Consider the following 26,783-nt stretch of genomic DNA (forward strand, 5'->3'; position numbering starts at 1 on the left):
ATTCTTATGTTCTTATGTTGTGTTTTGGGGTAGCGGCTGCTATTGTTTCATAAAGGAGCTTAACTCCTGTTTCTTACAGCTGTCTTAAATGAGCAGAGGCAATTACACTCACCAGCTTCAAAGATATTTTGTTCAACTTACAACACCACTGTTGGACCAGCAGTATTCATCAGATATTGAACAGTGTGTGCTCATTCTCCTGGAATTTTCAGAAGACCATAGTAACGTATCTCTACAGAGCCATTCATGAAAACATGAGGGTGCATTAAAGGGCAGGTAATCTGTGGCTAAAAATACCTCAGGATTGAGTTTGAACAGCAGTTTATTAGATTACCTCTGAATTGTTCTAGTAATTACTTAGAAGCAATGTTCCCTTTCTGTCTTATGCCAGTTTTGGACCTGAAAGCTCATTCTTCAATTATATTTCCAGTTGGTGCAAATAAACCCAAAAAGCTCAGGGTTCAACTGATCACCATATTTGGGGTCAGGAAGGAATTTTCCCCTGGGTCAGATCGGAAGAGACTCTGGGTTTGTTTGTTTTTTTGCCTTCCTCTGCAGCATGGGTCACTTGCAAGTTTAAACTAGAGTAAATGGTCGATTTACTCTAAATGGTGGACTTCTATAACTTGAAGTCTTTAAATCATGAGTTGAGGACTTCAGTAATTCCGCCAGAGGTATGGGTCTATTACAGGAGAAGGGGGTTGTGTGGCCTGCACTGTGCAAGAGAGCAAAGCTACTCAAACTGAGGCTCAACGGCCACAGATGGCTCGTTAATGTGTCTCCTGCAGCTCTTTGCAACACATGATATTAAAACACTGTGATTTAATTATTAACCAGTCTAAATTATTAACCAATCAGGATGCTTTTACTATCTTATTAACCAATTGTAGTTGAGAAAATAATACTTCGTCAGTCATTTTGCTGGGAGAATTATATAGATATATTTCCCGTCATACTGTTTAAAAATGAATATATAGTACTATAGTAAATGAAACAATGAATTCACACTACTGTGGCTCTTTGGGTAATCTTGATTGCTAATTTGACTCCTGAACCACTGAGGTCTGAGTATCACTGGATTAGATGATCATGATGGTCCCTTCTGGCCTTAAAGTCTGTCAGTCTAAACACTTCTTGGAATAAGACACTTCAGTCTTTTCAGTTTTTATTAATTTGTTTATTTTACGGAAATATAAAATATAAGTACCAAAGTAAAAGGGGTTTGTGTGCATCAGAGAGAGAATACTAATTAATTAAGAGCTCCATTTCTGACCATACTTTAAAATTTCACTCAGTTGTGTGTGTATGTAAGTCCTATAAGCACGTAGCTCCTCGTGTAACACGTTCCGAGGCCATCTCAGTTTGGAACAGAGAGCACACAACAAACTTTAAAACTATTTTTTGCATTTGCCAGAACAATGCTATTCCATTTCTTGCAATTCTTTCATACATGTAGCTCAGAAGTCTTCAAATCGAGGGTGGTGCTATGAACCAGGATTAGACACAAAGAGGCTGGAGGAATTAACTGTTCTGATTAAGGACCAAATGAGGATCAGGCCCAGTGCTGCCATTATAAAAAAACAATAAAAATATTTTTTATTTTTGAAGAACAAGAAGAATACTAGTTGTACGGCACCAAGAGGAATGGACAGATTGTGACTTTAGTGCATAAGTCTTTGCAGGATTAGGACTTCACATTTTGAACAAATAATTATAATCAAAATGACAAAAATTAAAGAAAAATTTGATATTTCAGGCGAATATTTCCAGGAGATAGCAGATTATCAACATGTTTATAGAAGTGCAAAGGAATAACATTTCTTGTCTTGTTTTCTTCAATAAAATCATATGAAAATAAACATACTAAATGGAAATGCCTGTAGTTATTTCTCTTCAGTTAATTTTTCAATTTCTAACATACCTCACATTCTTTTGAGCAATTTTTTTTTCTAATCCAGAGATCCTTTTTGCTTCCCATTGGCTATGATTTCACCTTTAGGCCTTTAACTAGTAAATGAGAGATGAATATTGCAGTTTTCAGGCCAGTCTCTCTTTTGATCAGAAGACCCAGCAAAATAACCAGTGGATCATATGGAAGTTCATTCCCACTTATTGAAAGCAGCCATATATATTGCACCTAATTCTGAACAGAGAAAGAAGCATCTTTTCATATTAATGTGAAGTGTAATGCAGTAAATTCAAGTATAAGTTCTAGAACTCCTTCATCACTGCCATTGCAGTGGGGTTTGTTGTATTAATTTAGATGAAATATATAGGCCCAAAAAAATCAAAACTGTTAACAAAACCCTGCTAATGTGCAACATCAAACAGTTTTAAACAAAGTTTGGGGTTTGGTATACAGAGACCTCAGCCTGCTTAGTACCGTGGCAAACACCATAAAAACCCTTTTAATCTTTTATTGAAAAAGAAAAGAAGGAAAAACAGTTAAAGTAATGTATAGGATTAAATACAGTTTTCATTTTAACTTGTTCCCTTTCCGTTTAGCTGGAGAGAGCTTTTTAGAAGGAAAAAACTCATTGTTTGACAATTTTTAGATGGTATTTAATATGGGAATAACTGCCCTTGAAGGGAAAAGAGGGGAAGCTAGTAGAGATGGGCTGGAGCTGTTGAAACTGCTGTTGTTGTTGTTATAGTCTAATCCCATTTTCCAGAAGACAAAACAAGACAAACACACACAGAAGGGCAGAGAACAGAACAACAAAGACACAGCTTCTGTCTCTGGTGTTGACTTTCACCTGCAACTTCACAGCTGAAAAACACAGGCACAGCACACGGTCTTATCGGCCACTCCAAGACCTGGTAAAATCCTACCAGCATCAGGCTGCTTAGGGCATTGCTTTAGCTGCCTCATTATGGTCACAGGCATACTGCAGTGTTGCAAAATATACAGTATTGGCCAGGTAAGCCAGATTCTTATTAGACAGAAAGAAACAGAAGAGAGCGAAGAAATAAGATTGGGAAGGAAAAGGACACACGTGGGGGCATGGGAGAGCAGAGACTAAGGCCATACCGACACTACCACTTATGTTGGCAAAATTTATGTCACACAGGGGTGTGGAAAAAAAACACCCCTGAGCGACATAAGGTACGCTGGCATAATGTTGGGGGTGGTTTAATTATGTTGACGGGAGAGCTCTCTTCCGACAGCATAGAGAGGCTACATGAAAGGTCTTACAGCGGTGCAGCTGCATCAGTACCGCTGTGCCACTGTGTGCTTTCTAGTGTAAATATAGCCAAAGGATCACGTCCTAGATGGTGTTTGGAATTCAGCCAGAGCTGGTGGAGGTGCCAATGTTATCTGGGTCCCTGTCTCTGGCCTGGGCTGGTCAGGACCAGGGCCAGATTAACTTTTTGTGGGCCCAGCACCAAACATATTTGTGGGCTCCCCTGGGGAATGAAGGGGCCAGGAGCAAGAGCATAGCGGGCAGGGTGGATTTGATTTAAATCATGATTTAAATCACTGGTCAGGAAGACTTAATGTAATCATGGTTTTCTACATAAAAGTGCGTTCTTGTTGGTTGTTATAACCTTAATACATATTCTTCACAACTCGGAGATATAGGTAGGTTTCATTTTTAGAAGGTACACACTATACATTTTTAAACAGTGATTTATTTTGAAAACTTTTCAGATGAGTTTTACAGCTATATCAGAAAATGAATGATTGTTTGGTTATTTCATTTACCAAAGATAATTGAAGCAGATATTTATGAAGTCATTGGGAGGTGAACTATCTCCAATTCAACAGGTTAATCATTAACATTTGGAGGATTTTCTTGCCAGGCTGTATAAGGAGGAGAACATCACCAGACAGACATTTAAATTGTTTTATTTAACTAAAACAGGGGTCGGCAATGTTTGGCACGCGGCTTGCCAGGGTAAGCACCCGAGTGGGCCGGGCCAGTTTATTTACCTGCTGACGCGGCAGGTTCGGCCAATCGCGGCCGCCACTGGCTGCGATTCGCCAACCCGGGCCAATGGGGGCGGCGGGAAGCCGCGGCCAGCACATCCCTCGCCCGCGCCACTTCCCGCTGCCGCCATTGGCCCGGGACGGCGAACCGCGGCCAGTGGCGGCCGCGATCGGCTGAACCTGCCGCGTCAACAGGTAAATAAACTGGCCTGGCCCGCTCGGGTACTTACCCTGGCAAGCCGTGTGCCAAACGTTGCCGACCCCTGAACTAAAACAACAACATTAAGTATTCTGGATTTTTTTCTTCAACAGAAAACATAATATTTTAACAAAAAAGCATATGTACCACGCTTCTGACATTTATCTCCAGACTTCTTCTCCTTGTCCAGATCTATTCCGCACCCAACAATCTTCTATTCATTGAACTTTTTGAAACTTTTCACTTTTAAAGAGAGGTAAGGGATTGACTCTGTGCACACAAATTTGCAGAGGGACAATAGAATTGAGGTCTGTTATTTCTCACCTCTAAATATATATTTAAATACATTTAAATACATTTTTGCTGTTAACAAGCATATTACCTCTGGAGACACAAATCCACAGTTTGAGAACTGCCAAACGAAACATCTCTGATGGTATCTTCTAGACTGAGTCCCATCGGGTAGATAGAAAGATTAACCTAAATAATCTATACAGAAGCCGGTCGAACCCCCAAAGATTGGGTCCCTACTCTGTGAACTATTAGAACTCATGCTTGAGACAAAGGATTTTGTTTTGTGTTTCTAATTCACTGAGATGTTTACAGCCTCAGTCGTAATCATTTGCAATGTTAACTCATTTAGGGCCAACTTCTGAGAGATGCTGATGTCAAAGGGAGTTGAGTGTTCAGCAGCTCTCAGAATCTGACTCTTGGACTTGCACCATTTGTCCTTCCTTAGTGCAAGGGTGTGAAACAAATGGCCTGAAAGGTGTATTTATGTGATCCACAGACTGTGTAGAATAGCAGCTTTCATTTAAAAAAAAAAATTAATTAGTTCTAGCCCTCATGGCTGCAGCGATGAGCATTCCAAATTGAATTGAGCATAATGATGCATAGAATAGAATATCAGGGTTGGAAGGGACCTCAAGAGGTCATCTAGTCCAACCCCCTGCTCAAAGCAGGACCAATTCCCAACTAAATCATCCCAGCCAGGGCTTTGTCAAGCCGGGCCTTAAAAACCTCCAAGGAAGGAGACTCCACCACCTCCCTAGGTAATGCATTCCAGTGTTTCACCACCCTCCTAGTGAAACAGTGTTTCCTAATATCCAACCTGGACCTCCCCCACTGCAACTTGAGACCATTGCTCCTTGTTCTGTCATCTGCCACCACTGAGAACAGCCGAGCTCCATCCTCTTTGGAACCCCTCTTCAGGTAGTTGAAGGCTGCTATCAAATCCCCCCTCATTCTTCTCTTCTGGAGACTAAACAATCCCAGTTCCCTCAGCCTCTCCTCATAAGTCATGTGCTCCAGACCCCTAATCATTTTTGTTGCCCTCCGTTGGACTCTTTCCAATTTTTCCACATCCTTCTTGTAGTGTGGGGCCCAAAACTGGACACAGTATTCCAGATGAGGCCTCCCCAATGTCGAATAAAGGGGAAAGATCACGTTCCTCGATCTGCTGGCAATGCAAATGCTTTAGAGTTGATGTTTATAAGCTCTTTTTGCCTTTTGATCTGATATGGCTAATTTCTTCACATCTAGACACTTTGGAGATAAAATTACTGTTAGGATTCTTTTCCAAAGTCAGATCTTCCCATCAGGAGTTGTGCTGTTGATCTGTAGCTGAGAAGACCAAGAAATGGATTTGCCAGATCTGGTGACCATGTTTGTGACAAACTGGATGGAGAAAAAGGATGGAGAATCCCAGCTATTGTAAAGAAAAATAATTAATTGCCCAGATCATATGTGATTGAGACCAACAGTGGAGTGTTCAACAGAAACTGTCAACATCTATAAGATGTTCATTAGAAAGAACAATCAATAGAGCAAACACTACAGGTGGTGGATGCAGACCAAGAAGAAGACTCAGATTCCAAATCAATCACAGCCAGTCATTGCAACTAATGGACAGCCAGATGACAAAGTTGTTATGCATGCAGGTCATGTATTTAGAAAACCAGTGTGATTCAGAGATGCTTAACAGACTGATCTGTATCGAACTTTAAAAATAGTTTGATAGTGTACATTTGGTAAATGGTAGGAATGTAAAACTTAAAGAGGAAGATGCAATGGAATGTTAAACTGTATTATAATGTTTAGCCACTAGCTAGCGCCATGTGTAACATACCTTTATCTGAGCTGAGAACATCCATAGTTGGCAGCGTATTGAAGATATCTAAAGGCAACACATTGTCATGTATCTTTCTGGGTGGAAGCTCTGAAACCAGTCCATATCTGGTACATGACACAAGGTTTTTTATTTTTGTTCTGAAGTCCCTTGAAATTAAATTTTAAAAAATGTGTATTTACATTTTTAAATTCCTATAATTAACTTGGTGAATGATGTGAGGAAATTTATTATTTCTATTATAGTAGCACCTGGAGGCTCCAACCGAGATTGGTACCCCATTATGCTAGGTGCTGTACAAACCCATAGGCTATGTCTACATTTGAGCTGGGAGGTGTGATTCCCAGCTTGTGTAGACATACCTGCACTAGCTCTAATGGGAGACAGTTCCCACGTTAAAGAGCTTTCAATGTAAGGCCCTGAGCCTGAAATACTTAGACATCTGTATAATTTTACATGTGAGTAGTCCTATAGACTTCCCCCAGATCCTGGTCCCAATCTCCCTGCACATCCAGAATCTTTGGGGAATTTAGCTTCAAAGCTCCAGCAAGTTTCTATTGAGCATGTGCAAACAGACTTTTCAGAGGCTTATAACTTGACCAAATTTGGGTGAATTTTCACCTGGATAGCAAAAGCAACATCCCCACAAAAAGCCAATTCCCCTGCCAAATTTCAAGTCTCTATTTTAAAGCATGAGAGCCCTCAAGCTTCCCACACAAAAGGAATTCTTTGTTTTTTTACCAGGGTTAGTTTTTAATGTTTTTTGTAGTTAGGAATTCCTGGACTTTGTGGTTTTAATGAAGTAAGTGTTCCTTCTTCTCTTTTCCTGAAACAGTGTGGTTTGGCATTATACAGAGGAGAGGTTACTAGCGCATCACTTTGTAATGGTTTTGCTTTTTTTAGAAAAATCCAAAGGCACAGTAGGTCTGCCAGCGGACAAGGGAGAGGTTACTAGCACTTTACCTTGTCTTTTTTTTTTTTTTGCTGTCCAGAAGGCACAGCAGAGCTAGAAGGAGAAATAGGCTTATTATTAGTCGGAGAGTCCTCCTGAGGTGGAGGGGTCTTTTTACAGTGAGACGCGTGGGTTCAGGTAGGCAGTTCTTGGCATTTTACAGCAGTGTTGGTGGTTAACAGGACTTGGAAAGGGCCTTTCCAGTGTGGAGCTAAAGCAGTCTTTTGTTGATGGACTTTACGTAGACTCAGTCTTCTTGTTTTAATGACTGGCAGGGCTGCTAGGGTCTTTGGTTAGCACTTCTTTTATCTGTGAGAAAAGAAACCTAACACATTTTATTAATGCCTGGCAGTGTTTTGCAGATCTCATGGTTGCTTGGGCACATTCAGGCCCCCCTTTTCTTGGTTGTCAGCCAAGTTTTAGCTGTGAACAATGTCCTTGGATGGGGCCAGCATCTTATCTTTGGACTGTGCTTGCTAGCTATATTTTCCAGTTAACTTGTTCTGGTGGTTTTTTTTTTTTTTTTTGGCTTCTTTTAACCTATAAAGGAAACTTTTATTCTTTACTCATACACCTTTTCCCAACAATGAACACATATACATTGCCATTATACACCCTTCCAGTAAAATAACTTTTATACAGAGCTTTGGAGCAACACACCAGGACGAGCACACCCACTTTTGAGGATTTCACTTGGTTCAACCTCTGGTGTCCAATAGCTTTTCTTTTTAAAACCTTAATTGCCTTGTCGGCTTCTGAGGACCAGTGAAAGGGATTGTGATCCGCTCCCTTAACGCATTCGTACAAGGGTTTAGCCCACAGTCCAAACTCTGGGATCCATATTCTGCAGAAGCCTGCCATACCCAGAAACGCCCTAAGCCGTGTACGATTGCTTGGGATAGGAACTTGGCAGACAGCTTCCTTTCTTTTGTTTGAAAGCTGACGCTCCCCCTGCCTTATGTGAAACCTTAAATATTGTACTTCTGGGAGGGCAATTTGAGCCTTACTCCATGCTACTTGATATCCTCGGAGTCCAACAAAGTTCAGGAGGCTCACAGTGGCTTTAAGGCAAGGGGTTAGACCCACAGCGGCAATTAACAAGTCATTTACATATTGCAGAAGGAGGACCTTGCCCTCATTGTCCCACTCCTCCAAATCTCTGGCCAGGGCCTGGCCAAAAAGGGTGGTTCACAGGGCTGGCCTAACCTATTGGCCTGGTCCCTTTCGTTTTTAGTCTGCCTGCTATTGGTAATTGTTATTTTGTGGGTATTTGGGGAATTGTAATTGTTAGACCCCAGGGTCACCTGCCCAAAATGGAATCAGGTCCAGGATCTGCCACTGTGTTACTCTTTGCCATAGAGGCACTCCTCTCATTGACTCCCGTTTCCCCCCAGGCACATGCGGGATGGAAAGGAATCCCTATCAACTTAAAAACAAATACGTATAAGGCCCTGAAGGTTTGCTTTGCCCAAAAGTTTAACCTCTCTAACTGCTGGGTTTGTGCCCAGATCCCATATCACGCCGCTAAGTTGCCCTGAAAAGTTGTTCCCCAAAAATCCCGACATACCCTCTCATTAATAACCCCAGCTCCATGGCACTCAATCGTATCTTGTCCACAGAATATGAGAAAACTCAGCCAAAGGCTTGTTGAGTATTCTCAAAGGAGGAAGTTGTTGGTATCACTAGGCATCACCCTAGGTAACTTGGGGGGTTGGAAGACCACGAAAGTCAATAAAGCCCCCCCTGAACTAGGCCAAAGTGAACCAAGCCCCTGCATGTTAACCTTTACTAACCTCACAGGCCAGCAGCTGGGAAGCGATAGTAATAAGGCCTGCATGCTTCTGGCTGAAAGGCAAAATAACAGATCAAAGGGAAAAGGACAAGATAACAGTTCAAAGAAGAGTTACTAACAAGCTAGACTTATAGCCGCCAAGATGACTTATCTGCTTAAATATAACTGCTGTAGGAGGAGGGGGGGGAAAGGGAAGCGGGGGGGTAGGAAAGAAAGGGCAGGAGAAAGTAAAGTATAAAAAAGAAACCTGCTTATGTTGGTGCGCTTGATTTGAGACATGCTGGTCTCCTAGTGCCTATTCAGAGCTCTTGAATAAACTTTGTCTGCTTCTCCACCCTGGTGTGTTCATTGGCGCGAAGCACACCGGGCAACGAACCCCACTGTTGCCCCCTCGGGCCCTCTGTGCCGGCAACACTGGCTCTGCCCTCTCCCCCAAGGCCCTGGCCCCACTCCTTCCTGGCCCCTCCCTCTTGGCTCCCTCCCCTGAGGGCCTCCCACTCACTCCTTTCTGCGTCTCCTGCCTTGAGGGCAAGGTGTGTGTGTGTTTGGGGGGGCTCAGCTCCCCCCAACGGGCAATTTTCAGCATATTTATGCACTTTTCATATTCTACTTATTGAATGTTTGTCTATCATTGGTATCTTAACCTCCTCATTAAAATAGTAATTAACTACATAATTACATTATCATGAATTACAGTGTATTAAAATCATTACACTCAGCTACAAGCTGTCTTCACTAACAGCCCAGTTTACAGACATTACGTTCACTCTGCTTCACACCTGCTTGGGGCCTCTTTGGGAGCTGCGGGGCACTGATGGCAGTGGAAAGGTGGCAGCTGCGAGGGACAAGCAGTGGGGAGTCTTTCCCCTCTCCCTGCCCCTTTCCCCCTCTCTTGTTTCTTCTCTAAGTCCTTGCTCCCCTTCCTGATGTTTCCCCCTTCTTGCTTCCCACCCATGTCCCTTTCCCCATCTCTCTCTCTAGTCCCCCTCCGGGTGACTCGGTCTAGTACCTGGCCCACCCATACACTCAAAGCGCAGAGGAGGCTCCCCCTCCTTGGGGTAAGAAGGGTTGCCTAGTGGTTAAGGCACAGGCCTGGGGGGGGAGGCAGGTGTTCTGGATTTGGTTCTCTGCTCTGCCACAGACTCCCTGCTTAGCCCTGGGAAAGTCACTTCACCTCTGTGGGCTCTAGATCCCACCTGCCAAATGGGGCTAATACTGACCCTGCCTCCTAGGCTAAATCCATTCATGGCTATGTCATGATGGGGGAAATGAACATACCAAGGTTGGTAGATTTGAGCTGAATTTCTCCACAGCCTGAGAATGAGAGCCAGCTCCACATAGGGGGGAACGGGAGAGAGAGAGGGGCTCAGGCCAGCTCCCCACCAGGGGGGCGGGGGGGTTGGGGAGAGTAAGGGGATTCAGCCCTGCAGCTTCTTCCACTAAGGCAGCTGGGGGCTTCAGTGCCACAGCTCCTGCCAGGGTCGGGGCTTCCGCCCCGCGCAGCTCCTGCTGGGGTTGGGGCTTCTTCTCCCCCTAAACCACCACTGGACCCACCAGCCCTAGGCTAGCTGGGCTCACTTGGGTCACCTATCCGAGGGGTAGCCGTGTTAGTCTGGATCTAACCGCTGATAGTCTCTAAGGTGTCACAGGTCTCTTTGTTGGGTCACCTGATGGCTGCTGTGGCCAGAGTGCAGTCTGAAACCCTACAGGGGGATGCCACGATGGCCACCAGCCCAAGAGGGGCGGAAGCAGGGGTGGGAAGAAGCAGAGTGGGGGCGGGGCCCCTTCTGGCTCTCGGCCAGGCACTGACCCTGCGAGGCCCCCCGCTCTAGTGACCTGCGCGGCCAGGGCCAGGCTCTGCGCCTGCGCGTCCCCCCGCCGCCGCTAGATGTCGCCCCACGCCAAGGGGCTCAAGGGCTCAGCCTCCGCCCCCGCCCCCCAGCAGAGAGGAGGTTACGAGCCGCCATCTTCTCGCAGGTTTCGTTAACCGAGCGGCGTGCGGGGCTGCCGGCGGGTTAGCGGAGTCTGTGCGGTAAGTTTTACCAGGGGAAGGGGCCGCTGCCGCCCGCTAGCCCCGACGGCAGGGGACGCGGCAGCCCGGCCGGGGCGGGGAGGGTCTCTGGGCTCCTACTACAGGGGGCGGGACACGACTCACCCCCCCCCCCCTTCGGGATAGTGCCTGGGGCGGGCAGGACTGTTCCCGCCCCTCCGGGGGTGTCCTGGGCGGGGGCTTTACTCTTCCCCCTCCCTGAGTCTCCCCTCCCCCCAGCCCCTCTGAGCAGGGCACGCCCGGGAGGGCGAGGCAGAGACTCTGATCCCCACCCCCCTTCTCAGTGGGGGTCCCCCAGGAGGGGGGCAGGGACTCTCATTTCCCCTACTGCTAGGGCAGGATAAATTACATAGCACATTTCTGGGTGATTTTCAAGACCCCCCCCACACCTTGTAATACTTTGTAATATGGAAACAAACATGTCAAATTAAAGGACCCACAAATCTTAGGGCGTTACCTGATTTATGGACAGCCCCAAAGATCCAACTTGAGTCCGCCAGGGAGTTCTGATACCTTGATAAACTGGACCCAGCCTAAGGTTCATTCACTTCTAATTCCCCCATTTCCAACTGTGGCACACCGGTGTAGAGCCTTCTGAATTTATCTTCATCCAAAATTGCAGTGCTGTGTTGGCACGTCTCACCTATGGCTTTGCTGCATTAACCTGTACATAATGCATTGCATGCCATTTGTCCACACGTCTGGAGTACAGCTGACTTTTCAACTTCATTTGTGCCTCTGGTTTCTGTACTTGTGTCTCCCCCTATTAGCTCATTTAAGGGTAAGGTCATTTAAAGAGTTGCTTTTCTTCCTGTTAATCTTCTGGACCTGAAAGGTTGAAGAGTTATAACAGTAATACTTCTGTATATGTAGCTGTTTATCAAATATTATGGATATTTATTAAATCACTAAAAATGTGGAGGATTAAAGCAGCAAGTAAAATAGTATGAAATCACAAGCAAACTGGTGTGTGTCATAAGCCAAAGTCTCTTTGAAATGAGGAAGTGTTTTCAAGATACTGCTATATCAAAGACTTAACCGAAAAAGTCAAAGTTCACTTTGAAAAGGTCTGCTTCTATAAAGTGTCAGACCGAATGTTTTATAGCTCACAGGAAAATAAATTAGGGGATTGCTTTTTTGATATTTCTATAGCACAAGGACAGGACTACTTTTCTTGGTGAACCTGCCTTTCTAGAGGCTTTAGCAGTCTCAAATAGAGGCTTTAGCAGTCTCAAATAGTAAGATCAGAGGCATGTTTTCTATTAAAGTATTGGTCAATGGAAATTACAGAGCAACTGGCTCCTAAATAATCATGCTATTTAATTTTTGTCACATAATTTATTTTCATAGGGTAATAATAAACATCTTTGAATAAACTAAATTCCGATAAAGGCTTTCAGGTTTGAATAACTTTTTTTGGTTATTCATAAAAAAGGTGTTTCTATACAAAGAAAACCCCAAGCTGGGGATTGTTTTAACCATTTTCTTAGCAAGCTGCAAAGTATCTGCAATTAGAGTGACCAGATGAGATGAAGAAAATATCAGGACACCGGGGGGGGGGGGGGGGGGGAGGCAAAAAAAAAAAAAGAGTGCTGCCGGCCGAGCAAAACCAGAGATTGGTCGGGACGCGGGACAAACAGCTAAAAATCGGGACGGTCCTGATTTTATCGGGATGTCTAGTCACCCTATCTGCAATGAAACCCTCAACTCCCATTGGAGTCAAGTGCACAACTTCACTTTTATTTAACATGGTAACTGAAACCTCAGGTTTGTCTAAATGTAGTCCTCTGCCAATGGATAACCTAAAACTCGTTCTGCTGACCTTCATGTGTAGTAGATTTTCTGTAAAAGAAGCTACAAACTGTTTACCAGTTAATGGGCTCTCCGAGTGCATGGTCCCTTAGAAAACTTGGGGTAGCATACAGGGGAAAAAATCAGTTTACAAATAAGGATAAAAAAGATGATTTTGAATAGATATCAGTCTTCTGAAATGTAATATTTCTCTAAGGGCATGGCTACACTTGCAGATATAGAGCGCTTTGAGTTAAACCAGCCTTCGTAGAGCGCAGTAGGGAAAGCGCTGCAATTTGTCCACGTTGACAGCTGCAAGCACAGTGGCGTGACCACTTTAGCAGCTCTTGCAACGGCCACAGAGAGCAGTGCATTGTGGTAGCTATCCCAGCATGTAAGTGGCTGCAACATGCTTTTCAAATGAGGGGGGTGGGGTGGAGTGTGACAGGGAGTGTGTTCTGTATAGGTGGGGGGGGAGAGAGTGGGTTTTTGGGGAGCTGAGAGCATGCAGTCTTGTAAGTTCAGACAGCAACAGACCCCCGCTCCTCACTTCCCCCGCCTCTCTCTCACACAGCATTCCACAGTAATGGTTGCTTTGTCTCGGAGCAGATAAGCATGCTGGCTGTCAGAACCGGAGCTTTCAAAGGGCATATCGGCATGCCTGCAGTGATTCCAAAACAATTACAAGAGTGGCCACTTGCCTTAAGGGGATTATGGGACGTTTCCGGAGGCTGGTCAGAGCGCAGTAATGCAACACCTCATTCACACTGATGCCTAGGCGTTTCAGCCAATGCGCACCAAGTGTTAATCTTCTCCTGGAGTACCAGGAGCGCTCTAGCCCTGGAGTCAGAGTGCTCTACGTGCCTTGCCAGTGTGGCCGGGTAGTGAGCTAGGGCACCCAGGGCTGCTTTAATGCGCTGTAACTCGCAAGTGTAGCCAAGCCCTAATTTTCTGATGTCATTATAGGATTAATAACCAAAATGGAGGCTTTATTTTGTTAGATTACTAAATTATGTGCCGTTAGAGCAGATTAAAAAAAAAATCTAAGAAATCTTGCGGGACAGTATCAAAAGGAGAATCTCTTCTTCCCTCCCCTCCCTCATAGGGAAAGACCTTAAAGATTAATCACAATTTTTGTCTCATTTTTTTACTCTGTTTCTGTTTGCTTATTAAAATCTTGTCTGCCCTTCAAAATTCCTGCAAATAAGTGAAATCTTCTTGTGAGGGTGTTATTTCATCTTTGAGCGTCATTAATTTGGAATTGAAAACATGACAATGATTTCACAGTAAAAACAAAAAATCCCCCAAATTTCTAAAACACCTCTCAGATTGGCAGGGTCGAAAACTGCTCCTGCCATTCTTATAGGAATAAATCCCACTGTTAACATATCTGCTTTGTATGAACTTTATTGGGTCTTCTTAGAGAGAGATGGAAACATGTGACCTTCCTTGTCCAAATTAAAATACATATATATTTCCCTAGCTTCTCTGTCGGCTCCCTGTGTGAAGAAAGTAATAATTGTTCGTTTTCTCTCCAGATCTTCTGCAAGCTTAGTTCTTTGAGTCCTGATACAATATGACACAATATAGATCCTTGCAATTTGCAAATATACTTAAAACTTTCATTCAAACAATTCTTGAGTTCTTTGCACCTACGCCCACTTTCTCCTGCCTTAGTCTTTCTTCATTTTGGCTCAGCTACCACTCTCCTGATTCCTACTAGTTCTGAGAGATGTTTGCCATTTACAAGATTCTTTGCGTAGTCAGGTTACGTATTTTAGCTGGTTCATTCTCTCTCTCTGATTTTCTCTCTAAATATTCTATACTTTTTTATTTCACGGGTTTGTCTGATGTTTAGATTTTTTTTGTGCTGGATGTGCTATAAATGGATTAAATAAATATTTAATTATTGCTTTTGACGCAGTTTTCCCCAGTTTCCAACGGTCTGTGTAAAATTGTATTTCCTTTAGGAGTATTTAATTTTGTCCTTGAATGTGGTTTTAGGGATGCATAGAACTGCATAAAATCTAGTTTATTACTAGCAATAGTATATTGTTTTATCTCAAGATGGTTAAGTCCCTAGAAAACATTCATATGGGTTTTACTGTCTTTTTAATGTCAGTGTTTATTAATATGAGAGATCTCAGTTTAATAAAACAGACTATATTTTTCCTCATCTCCTTTTAAAAAGATGCAGGCTGAGCACCTGTCCGTTGTCATGTTACTTTAAAATAACACTTTCCCAGGAAGTGTTATCATGTAGAGCATTGAACAGAACATGACTTCTATCCTAATATATAGGATGTTGTTTTGTTGGGCTTTTCATTTAAGGAACAAAAACTGTTGGGAACTCCAATTCTGCCAAGTTTAGACCATCTTGAAAAATACCAGAAACCCCTTACCAAGTCAAAATGTCAGATGGGTTATTCTTCCTGCTGCCTTATTAAAGGCATTGAAAAAATTATATTTATTTATAAACTGGGTTTTGGTTTACCTGTAGCATGTTGGCAGTCTCAGGGCCTGTTAGTTTCTCTTTAATATTGTGTTTGCAAACATAAAAGGCTGTTTTGTTTTTATGTAGTACAGTTAGTAAACTAAGATAAATTTAGGATTTCTACTTGCTGCCTGTAGGTAGCTACATGCATGGCTTTTGTTTTTGTTTGATGTTACTCATGGAACACTAACTACTGTGACAGAAAACTGTTCATGCACATAGAATGTCAGCCAAACTGGTGAACAAGTTCTGCACTAGTTCCGGAACTCTGGTGTCTTTGCCCTGTGTTCTTAGAAGTAAAAGCAAGAAGAGTTTCTAATGATTGCTCCCACTGATACGAGAAAAACTTTTTAAAAGATATCTCTGTTACTGACAAACATTATCTGACTGGTTTGACTTCTAATATTTTGGTTGGTAGGCTTCATTTCAGGCTTCTTTGCACCTACAGAACCAATCCAAGACCTGTTTTCAGGCCAATTCAGTATGCAGTCCCATTAGAGTTCACTGGTAGCTGAACTAACATTAGACACTAAAGCACTAGTCACATTTTCTATCTGTTGATAATCACACCTAGGGTAGGTGAGGTGGGTGACAAGGAAATGGGGTAAGAAGGGCATGAATGTCCAAAGAGGGGCAAGAGTTCAGACACCAGAGGGGAAAAAAGGGGGAGGGGGGAATGTATTCCTGTAGAAATGGTATCTTATCAGGTAGAAGTACTGACTCTGAAAAATCCAATTCAGGGCATTGGTGGGAGGGAAACAGGAGGACTGAATCACCTGACCGAAGGCAACCAACCAAAAATCACTGGGGCATGACCCTTATGTTTTAGATCAGCACTTGACAAATCTACTTGTCCAATCACCAGTGAGAATAGGAAGCTTTACTTGGTATATTGGAGATTCATCCATTAGTTTTGTAGAATTTAATAGCACTTAAAAATAAGCTTCTAAAGTAGCTTTATGTAGAGAATAATTCCCACCTCCCACCTCTCTTTTATCTCTGTAGGTAGTGAGCTATCTGCAGCAGAGTCAGTAGAACCCACTAATCTTTCCCAGGGGAATCAGTGTCTACTCAGAGAGTGGTATGTCTCATGCATATACTGCCAGCCTGTTAGGAACTTCCAGGAGGCTTCAAATACAGTAACTCCTCACTTAAAGTTGTAGTTATGTTCCTGAAAAATACAACTTTAAGTGAAACAATGTTAAATGAATCTAATTGTCCCATAAGATTTAATGTAAATGCGGGGGTTAGGTTCAAAGGAAATTTTTTGGGGGCAGACAAAAGGCATTATATACTGTACAGTGGTTGGGAAGTGCCCCAGGCTTACCTCACACAGGTACAGCCCCCTGCAGGCAAGGATGCTAGGAAGCAGCAGCAGCAGCAGCTTCCCCACTCCTGCCTCTCCCTCCCAGAAAGTCGTAAGCGCAAAGTGTTGGGAGGGAGGGGGAGGAGCAGGGAAGCCCCGCATCTCCACTCCTCCCCCTCCCTCCCAGAAAATCCTAAACACTGCTAAACAGCTGTTTGGTAGCGCTTAGGACTTGCTGGGAGGGAGGGGGAGGAGTGGAGACGCAGCGCTTCTCTGCTCCTTCCCCTCCCTCCCAGAAAGTCCTAAGCGCCACCAAACGGGGGAAGCGCTGGGAGGGAGGGGGAGGAGGCGGCGGAGAAGTGGAACTTGTGCAATGCTCCCTTGTAAAGTTGCTGCTCTTCCACAGAATCTTACAAGCAGGCACCAAATGATGTTATAAGGGAGCATTGCACAACTTTAAATGAGCATATTCCCTAATTGAGCAGGGATGTAACATTGAAACAACGTTAAGCGGGACGATGTTAAATGAGGAGTTACTTTATCCCAATCACATACTCCAAACTCTGCGTTCACTTTGACCATAGGTGACAATTTTGTTTAAGTTAGCCTTTAATTTTAGTAATTGGTGGAGAAATCCACTAAATTTCTGAAGTGTATTCTACAGGAAAAAAAAGTTAGATGTATAACAGCTCTGTCTCTATATCTTTAGATGGCCATTTACTTGTTGCCACTTGTTGACTTGTGTCTTATGTTTTATGTAAAGCAAAAACACAATACTCTCACTGCATGATCAACATCTGGCAGAGCTTATAGCTTTTTCCCAAGGGGCTTAAGAAAGTGTGTCTCAAAAAAAGTAAACACATTTCAAGAAAAATGTTTACTGTGAATAAAGTAAAATAAGAAATTATGTAAAATATTCAAAGAGCAGTTGTGTAAATTTGCAGAGGCATGTAGTTAATGCACTTTAGGGCACTGAGCTGGCTAAATCGTTCTTAGTCTAGGTCAGCCTGCTGCTTTGGAAGGAAAACGCTGACAATTTTTCATGAATTTGCACGTGTCTTGAACTCAAGAAGACATAGTTGAGCTAAGATAATAGGTCCAAATGCAGACTTGTACATTAAACTTTTCTATGCAGCATAAATATATAATTAAATAGCAATTGACTCAATACTTTTTTGAGCTTGAAAATGAAATTGGGACATGATGATAAAGCTAAAACTTATGTGGCACCAAAAGAAGAAATAAAATTGCATTAATTTATCATATTTGAAAACAACTTAGTGATGACTAATACAACTACCTAATCGACGTGCTGTTCAGTTGTATTTTGCCATTACTCCCTGTACTACATTTCTTCTATGTGTGGTCGCTTCCTTCTTCGCATCTCCCCTATCTACTACTTGAACCATATGTGTAGGTTCCCCTCCCCCCCCCCTTCTCTCCTTCCCTGGTATCTCACCCTCACAGATACATTTCCCATATATGCTGCCTCCTTGTTACTTCTGGGGAAACTTGTCCAATTTTGGCCTTCCACCTAACTCCACCCTGCCTCTGCTTCTGTAGTCTTTACTTCATCAGTCCCCTTCTCATGCTTCATCTGGGATTCATAGATTAAAAAAAAAAAAAATTTAATGCCAGAAAGCAACATTGTGATCATCTACTCTGACTTCCTGCATAACATCGGAATGCCTTTTCCCTCTCCAAAAACGTCACTGCTAGCCATGGCTTCTTAATTACTCACTTCGTCCATTTTCCTGCATCAGAAACATGAACTCCTCTTTGAATCACATCGCCTGTACAGCAGTTCTCCCCAAAGGCGGCCTCTTCTCTCAAATATAGCTCACCCCAAATGACATAGTGGGGGGATTATCTTCTCCTGAAGTCTTCACCTGCTGTACAGCTTCTCTTTGAATATCCTCCTTCGAGCAACGCTTCATGGGATTCCTGGCTACGTGGAAGGGAGATATCATCTAACATTCCACCATCTTTCTTCCTTTCAGAGTTTGACACTTGGTTCTTCTCTTTCCTTTACCATAATCTTCCATCTTCATTCATGGCAGTTTCAGCTTCCGCACTGTCCTCAAGCCCCTGAGTTTCTGCCTTTTTGCTCTTATATTCTCGTTTGACATCTCCCATCACAGTGGTCTTCACTCATCAACCTTGTCTTCACTAAACACCAGCCTAATAGGTGCTTCACTAAGTACCTGTTATCTTTCCATCATTGAGCTCCCTCTTTCTGACGATCACCTCATGCAGCATTGTGCACTGACTCATGTCTCCTTTTTATCTTGACCTTCTGCAATGTCCAATATGTCAGTGTTCATAGTGTCTCTGCCACTTTAGCTCTGTATTCTGCTCTCTCTCTCTGCCTGTGGTATCTGTGTCTGCCGCCTGCTGAATCTCTACTGCCGTGAACTCTTCTGTCCTTCTTTTCAAAGGGTTGACTCAGCCTCTTGCAACTACACCTATCACTAGCTGACCCCCAATATTTGTTTCCTCTGTTCTCGTGCCTCCAAATGCCTCTGGTGAAAGTCCCATGGCTTTGCAGACTCTCCACTATAAATTTATCCTCTGTTAGCTCTGCCATCTTCCTGATCAACTAGCACTAGTCCTGCACTCATTGACTACCATGCTCACTGTCTCAGCTTGCTACTTTTCGTATTCTCCAGTGTTCCACTTGTGTACAGCTCTTCTCCATGTCAAATCTTCTTTCCATGCCTATCATGCTTATCCTATTGTCTCATTGTGCTCCCTATCTCTCAGGTTCACAACCATGTGGTCATATATGACTTCTCTCTCTCCTGTGTGCACACATCCCTGCTTTGGCCATATCCTGCCATTCCTATATAATTTCAAAGATCTGGATTGGAATTTGGGAGACCCAAGTTCAATAGTGGCTCTGCCAGAGGATTCCTCTGTGAATGTAGGCAAATCACCTATTTTTTGGGTTGTTTTCTTCTCTTTAAAATGGGGATAATACTTCCCGACTTTGTGTTTTGAGGAGAAATTCATCCTTCATGAGGTGAAGGGATATTACAATAATGGGGGCATAATCTATTTATTTATATTTGTTCGGACAGCACCTAGCATTGTGAGTAGTGCTATAGTGCAAATTAAAAATAAGTGGCTTTTACTTTATAAATATCCAAAAGTGCTTTGTTTAGTTGTACTATAATTTGCAGGTATGGAAGCCAACATATAGTGTTAGAATCCGTAGAATCTTGTTGAAACTGTCTTATGTTTGTGATTCATTGAGGAATGGAACAGATCTATCAGGCTCCTATTCTGTTTTCTGACAAAGTCCAGACATATAATTTCTGCGGAAATGTCTATCCTATGGAGAAAGGCAGCACGCTCACTGGAAACTAGGAGTAGTTGTATCAAGGAAATATTTACTATAGACTGGTGGGAAGTAGCCCATCTTGTATATGTCCCTTACATATTTGTGGGTTTGGGGTTGCTATGGAATAAGTAAAGCCATGAATTTGAATAGACATTAAGTACTTAAACTGAGAGCAGTGTCCTAGGCATAATTAGTTCACTGTTGTTTGGTTGATGATGTAAAACCTTTATATTACATTATAACAGACCCGTGACTTCAAGGCCAGCATTTTCAAAAAATGATTAGTGATTTTGGATGCCAAAAAGGGCCTGATTTGCAGAATGTAAGTGTGACGCTAAGGGGTTCTGTCACTGCCTGCCTTGTAACCTGGGGGGCCTTAATGCTGTGCAGATACGGTTCAATTCTCTGACACCAGTAGCTAGTCCACAAGTGTAAGGTCTCACCAGCCCAGTTATTCTTTGCAGGTTGACATCAACAGCCTAGTCTTCTTAAATACAACCTCGCTAAGTTCTGAACTACCAAACACTTGCAGTTTTCCCCTCTGGTTCATAACTAAGGCTGCAAGTTTGTCACGGAAAGTCACGGATTCCGTGGCTTCTGCAGTGGCCAGTGCGCCTGGTTCGGGCAGCTCAGGCAGCCCCTGCTCCAGTCACACCAGCCAGTGCTGGGGCAGTCTCGGGCCACCGTGCCCCCTCTTCCCCCCCCCCCCCAGCAGCGGAGTTTGGGTGTGGTAGGGGTCATGGGGTTGGGGCATGGGACGGGGTGAGATGGGCTGTGGGTGGCATTTACTGGGGGGCTCCCCGGAAGCGGCGACATCCTCCTCGCTCCTCTGCTAGGCAGAGATGTGGCCAGGCAGCTCTGCATGCTATCTCTGCCCCGCAGCTCCCATTGGCCAGGAACCGCGTGGTCAGTGGGAGCTGCGGGGGCAGCGCCTGCTGGCGGAGGCGCAGAGCCAAGTCGGGAGCCTGCTGGCCCTGTCAGCTCCCCCACCCAGCACCAGTGGGAGTCCCAGGCCGCACGCTGCAAACCTGTACCCTCCCAGCACCCGGGGTGCGTGCCACAAACCTACTCGCCCCTCTCCCCCTCCCCCCCCCCTTCCCAGTACCCGGACCTCCCTCTCCCAGACCCCCCTCCAAGTTTTAGTTAGGCGTATATAGTAAATGTCATGGACAGGTCCTGGGCCGTGAATTTTTGTTTACTGCCAGTGACCTGTCCATGACTTTTACTTAAAATACCCGTGACTAAAACATAGCCTTATTCATAACCCCTGAAGGGTGAAACCAACCCTCCTGATACCAGCTTACTTTGGCACACACGCTGCACACCAGAGACCTGTTTGGATGAAAAAAATTAAAGTTGATTTAATAGGAAAAACACAGATTCAATGATGAAATAGTAAGTGGAAGCAAACATACAAATTACACAGAAAATAAACATAAAAGGCAATCTCAGGTTTTGCACTTTCGTATTAGATAAAATCCCTTTCCTAATAAAGTTAACTATTGCTTTAAGACAGTTTCACAGCATACCCGTTAACTGCAGGAGTGATCCAGCATTCACAAACAACCCTCTGTGTACAGACTGTCCCTCAGGTTCTGGATTGAAAATTTACAGTCCCAAGCCTGTTTTTAAAGTATTCCTCTCTGCTTCCCCCCTCCCCCCCCCATTTCCTCCCTCCGCCACATGGGCTATGGTAGAAAATTAAGTCAGATTAACTACATTGCTTGGGGGTGTGAAAAATCCAGGGGTTTGAGTGGCATAGTTAAACTGGCTTAACCCTTGGTGTAGACAGTACTAGATTGATGGAAGGATTCTTCCATAGATCTAGTTACTGCCTCTCAGGGAGGTGGATTACCTACCCTGATCAGAGAATCCCTCTGGTCAGTATATAGGTAGTGTCCACACTGAAGTGCTAAGTGTGCTAAATCCCTGGTGACTCATGGTTATTCAGCGTAGGGAAATTCCCTCTTGGCTTGATAGCCAGGATGTCCTTCTGTTAACGCCTTTTTTTCCTGGGTTGAACAATGGATGGTTACTTGAAGCTTGTTTTATGTAAATACCTGACTTGGGAGGTGACCCTCCCTGCTTGACTGCTCACCATTCTGCTATGAGGGATAGTTGTACAAATTATGACCAAAAACAACATCCGGTGGCACCTTAACGACTAACAGATTTATTTGGGCATAAGCTAGAAGTGGGTTTTTAAATTGATTCAAGTACTCATTTTTGGTTTAAACCTTCTGTTCTGCCCTTGGTGTCCGGACCCTGATTGTCACAGTGAATATACACTTTCTGAAAACCAGATCCCTTTAATTAGCCTTAAATTGGACACCTAAAATTACAAGTAAGTTTTGAAAATCTTTGCTTTAATATTCAAAATTTAATGTGGAAACTATTATTAATTAGATCTCAATTGGTATTTTGGGGAGGGGAATAGAATGTACTTTGCTTCTGGTTTCTTGTCCAGTAGATGTGATCTGAAAAGGGTTGCTGATAGTAAATTAGTTCTGTAGCTCTGACCTCTTGAAGATAGAAAAATAGAGGAAGTAAGGAAATTTTACAATCTATCAATAAGAATTTTAAAATTGCAACCTGTTTTAGGGATTAGTAGAAGATAGGAGAAAAGACTAGAATTTGCCCTCAATTAACCTAATTCTGAATTTGATTATGGATAAGTGATTGGATGATGGCAGGTAGAGCTCTGCAAATCTGCAGATATCCGCTATATATCTGTGGACAATTTTTGCAGATCACAGCCTCGATACAGATACAAATTTTGCATCTGCACAGGGCCCTAATGGTTGCAATGATTGGATGATGATCAGGGATTACATCATATAGGATGGGAAGTCACAGCAACAATAGTATGATCTAGGATATTTCTATTCTCTCTTATCATTGCATAACTGTCCAATGGGATTTATTGTTAATTGCTGGTCAGCACCCAGCAGTGCACCCTCAGTGGGTGAGGAAGGTCATTAGCATTTTAGCTCTTCCCCCCCCCCCCCCCCCCCCATTAAATGGGAATTTTGCAAATCCAAATTTGGGAGTAAATCTCTTTTTAGAAGTGAAAATTGTAACACAGGGCAAGTACCACGCACATTAAACTGTTCTAAGAGAACCTGGGAGGCTCCAAGTTAGTTTTGGACTTGAAAACTATCCAAAATTTTCTTAACTGGAGCAAGAAAATATATTTAAAAAAAATGTATTTAATGGGATCTAGATACTGAAGTCATAATTCCGTCTAGTGTTGATGGCATTGATGGATATGAGCTGAAGGTGCATATTTCTTGCCAGTTGATCATCTTTCTTCCGCATGTCATTCTCTGGACAATTTTCTGTTAACCAGGAAAGCAAACTGCAGTTTGAGTACTTAACAGTTGCAGTTTTAGTATATAACTTCATGTACAATATCCTAATTAAGGTCGGTCAGTCATTTGTAGAGGCTGATGGGTATGCTGTAATCTTTTAAAGTTTGCAATGGATATTGTGCTCTCTCTTAAATTATAACGAGTTCTATTTAAATATATTCATGACCTAGCAATGTCTGTTTGTGATCCTTAGATACAGAGATGATTTTAAGGGTTAAATAAAATTGACCTTTGTTATCAAAGCTACTTTTGTCTGAATTTTACTTCTTTTAATAAAGCCGCCACACTTTGGTCAGTATTTAAATCCTACTCATCTTTTTGCTTTGTGCTTATTCGTGTAACCCTGTGCAGGATCGAGCCCTTTATGAAGCCAGTCTGTCTTGGGTTGCTCTAATTAAAAGCTGATTCACAGTCCATGGAAAAAATTGAAAACGAATCAGTCCCTTTCTCACTTAACTTGTTAACATGGCTCATTTGTTTGTTTGGCATAACTGGTTCCAGCTCAATATCCCATTCATTCATCTGTGATTTCTGAAGTTGAAACATTCTGTGCATTTTATGCAGACCAGAAAGTTCCTGTGTCCCTCTACAATGTGTCTCAAATTCATAAAGCCTGTTCATCCATAGTACTACTATTTAAATCAATTAGATTTAACATAGGCACGTCCTGGTGCACTGTAACTTCTTCTATCTATTTTGCAGTGTCTGGCAACCTGACTTAGTATGCAGCTACTGAAAAATATAATTTGTATTCATAACCTGCTATGAAACAATTAAACTAAATTTCTGCTAATTAAATTTTAGTATATAATGCAGGGGTTCTCAAACTGGAGGTCAGGACCTCTCCAGGGGGTCGTGAGTTTATTATGTGGGGGGTCATGAGCTGTCAGCCTGTACCCCAAACCCTGCTTTGCATTCAGCATTTATAATAGTGTTAAATATATAAAAAAGTGTTTTTAATTTATAAGTGTGGGGGGGTCACGTTCAGAGGCTTGCTATATGAAAGAGGTCACCAGTACAAAAGTTTGAGAACCACTGATATAATGGTAATGGGGGAGGGAGTTGTTGCTGGGTGGAGGCGGGGTGGCTGTCTGCTGAGTTTAACCAACCAGACAAGGGCCATTACAAGAGCCCAATGTGGAACTATGTGGTCATGGGGGAGGCTTTGAAAGCGTACTTTAACAGTCTCAGCCACATTAATGTACTGTGCTTAACTGTGCTCTGGCCCTGACGGTTTGTGGGTTTTTAGGAACGGTGTAGTACTTGGTGTACATTTATACATTGTCGTATAGTGAACCTATGAATTATTGTATTTTGCTGTACATTTATAACTTACATTATTTTAACTGAAACTATGAATTATGCAGTGTACACTTTCTTGTTGTACATTTACACATTATTGGGTGTTTTGAACCTCTGAGTTTTGTGGTGCTGGATGCTTTACAAGCACTGGGTGCTTTGTGTACCGCTGCATTCTGCAGTATGTGTGGTAAACTAATCAAGATTATTTAAAAAAAAAAAAAAAAAAAAAAGTATTTTATTGACTGACAAAAGCAGTCGGGGGGGGGGGGGACCCAATATGAAAATAAAAAAGGACAGTATATTAACTGAACGGAAGTTTAAATTTAGAAAGGCAGCAAATGGTTCTGTCCCTTTCAATGCAGAAATGCAATCCATTTTGGCTACAAGTACATCAACTGTGACTCTCATAAGTTGGTGTATGTGAGGCTGTGGTTGACCTTACTGTCCACCGGTCTACTGTGGTAGAGGTAGGGATAGGGATGTAATCCATGATGCCAAGTGTATTGTGGAGAGTTGTAGCGAGCTACCACCATGGAGTTCTCCAGGGACTGCAAGGGTGGCAAGTCGGACATGTGATTGTTGAATCTGTAAGTCAACTAGAATCTGCAGCATTTGTGTTTGTTGCCTGAGAAGTTCCATTATGTCCTGATGCATCTCCCACTCCCTCTTCTCATGGGATTCTTGGATCTTTATACATTTTCTCCTTTCCTTTCTATCCCTCTTCATGCTGTCTACCATGTTGGCCCACCAGGCCCTGAGTTCACAACAAACACAACATGGGCTAGCAGGATCTCATTGAATGCATCTTCCCTAGTCCTCTTCTTTCTCCTCTGCGTCAGGCTTCTACAGGTGTGGAGGGGGCACCCCACAAGGCTGCAACAGCAGCAGCTGCAGATAAAACACAGATGTATCCATTGTATTTACAATCACAACAGAAAGTGAAAGTAAGTTTCAGAACTCCTTTCCCATAAAACTTTTTTAATGACATGCTTATGGACACTTCAGCTGTGCAACACCTCTGCATAGCACCATTCTCCAGCCCCAGTCATGGGGAATATTGCCTGTGAGTGGCGATGGGTGTGGGTTGGGGGCTGACATTAACATTTTCAGTTGCTTTAAACAATTGTCCATATTTTCATTTGTTCATATTTCCTCTCTTTCGTTGATATGGTTGTAGATTCTTGCCATGCTTCACTCTCCTCCATCTATGACCTTTGGTAAAGGGCCCATAGCAAAGTCTGCCCTGCCAACCCCGATGTGCTCCTATGTGCTATGGTAATAGACACAAATAATAATAATTAGTGTTAAGGTTGTTGTGTTGTGATGAAATACCTTAAACATAAGATGCTTATTATGTGGGTCATGTAAGACCTATGACTATTAATTTTCTTGTTTTTTTGCATGCTTATGTCTTCTAAATGATGGGATAGATGACTCTGATTGTCACTTAGCAACCATAACTACATTTGGAAACAAAGTTTTTTGTTGGTAAGATTCTAAGTAACTGAGTGAAATAAGTATTATTGAAGTTATTCCCTACTAATTGTGCTAGGAACCATTTTGTAATCTGTTGTATAGTAAAGTTGGTAATGGTTCCACTTATTTTTGTTTCTAGACCCTTCATTAAGAGGGCAGAAGGAAACTCTGAAAACTGAATCCATAAAAAGACATATGCTTTCTTTAAGGAGAGAAATAAAATACTCCAAATGAAAATTATGTTCTGGGAATCTTTATGATGGTCCTCTTAGACTGAAGGCACCTGACTTTAGAGTTGAGGGTGAAAGAATAAAAATCCTTGTGACTAAAACCAAGCATAGAAGCCAGCAGGATCCTAATTTCTCCTAAGCAGTGTCTTTCTGTGACCTTGAGCAAGTCAGTTGATTTCCTTGTACCCCCAATAAATCCAGCCAGAAAATTAAGCAGGACCTGACTGAAAATCAGATGAATAAAGTTGAGTAGAGTTCAATTTTCTTGGTGAAATAAATTGCAGATAAGTCACAATACTGACTCCGCACCTACTCTTTATACAAATACATCAAAGGATTTTGTTTAACCTATGTTGCCCTCTTTATAAAATAACACAAAGGAAACAAACACTCCAGATAAAATACAGCTTTTTCAAAT

At 42.8% G+C, this 26,783-nt stretch overlaps 1 protein-coding gene across 1 annotated transcript in view; it reads left to right on the forward strand.

Annotated features, from left to right (window-relative positions):
• Window positions 1–10,964: 10,964 nt before the first annotated feature.
• The window catches only part of XIAP (X-linked inhibitor of apoptosis), a 46,653-nt gene continuing 30,834 nt past the window's right edge, over window positions 10,965–26,783 (forward strand). Inside the window, exon 1 of the mRNA XM_054040142.1 lies at window positions 10,965–11,034. The gene's annotated coding sequence lies outside the window, so the exon portion shown is untranslated. The remainder of the gene's footprint in view (window positions 11,035–26,783) is intronic.

The sequence above is a fragment of the Malaclemys terrapin genome, chromosome 9 (genome assembly GCF_027887155.1).
Source record: "Malaclemys terrapin pileata isolate rMalTer1 chromosome 9, rMalTer1.hap1, whole genome shotgun sequence".
Taxonomy (NCBI): Eukaryota; Metazoa; Chordata; order Testudines; family Emydidae; genus Malaclemys; species Malaclemys terrapin.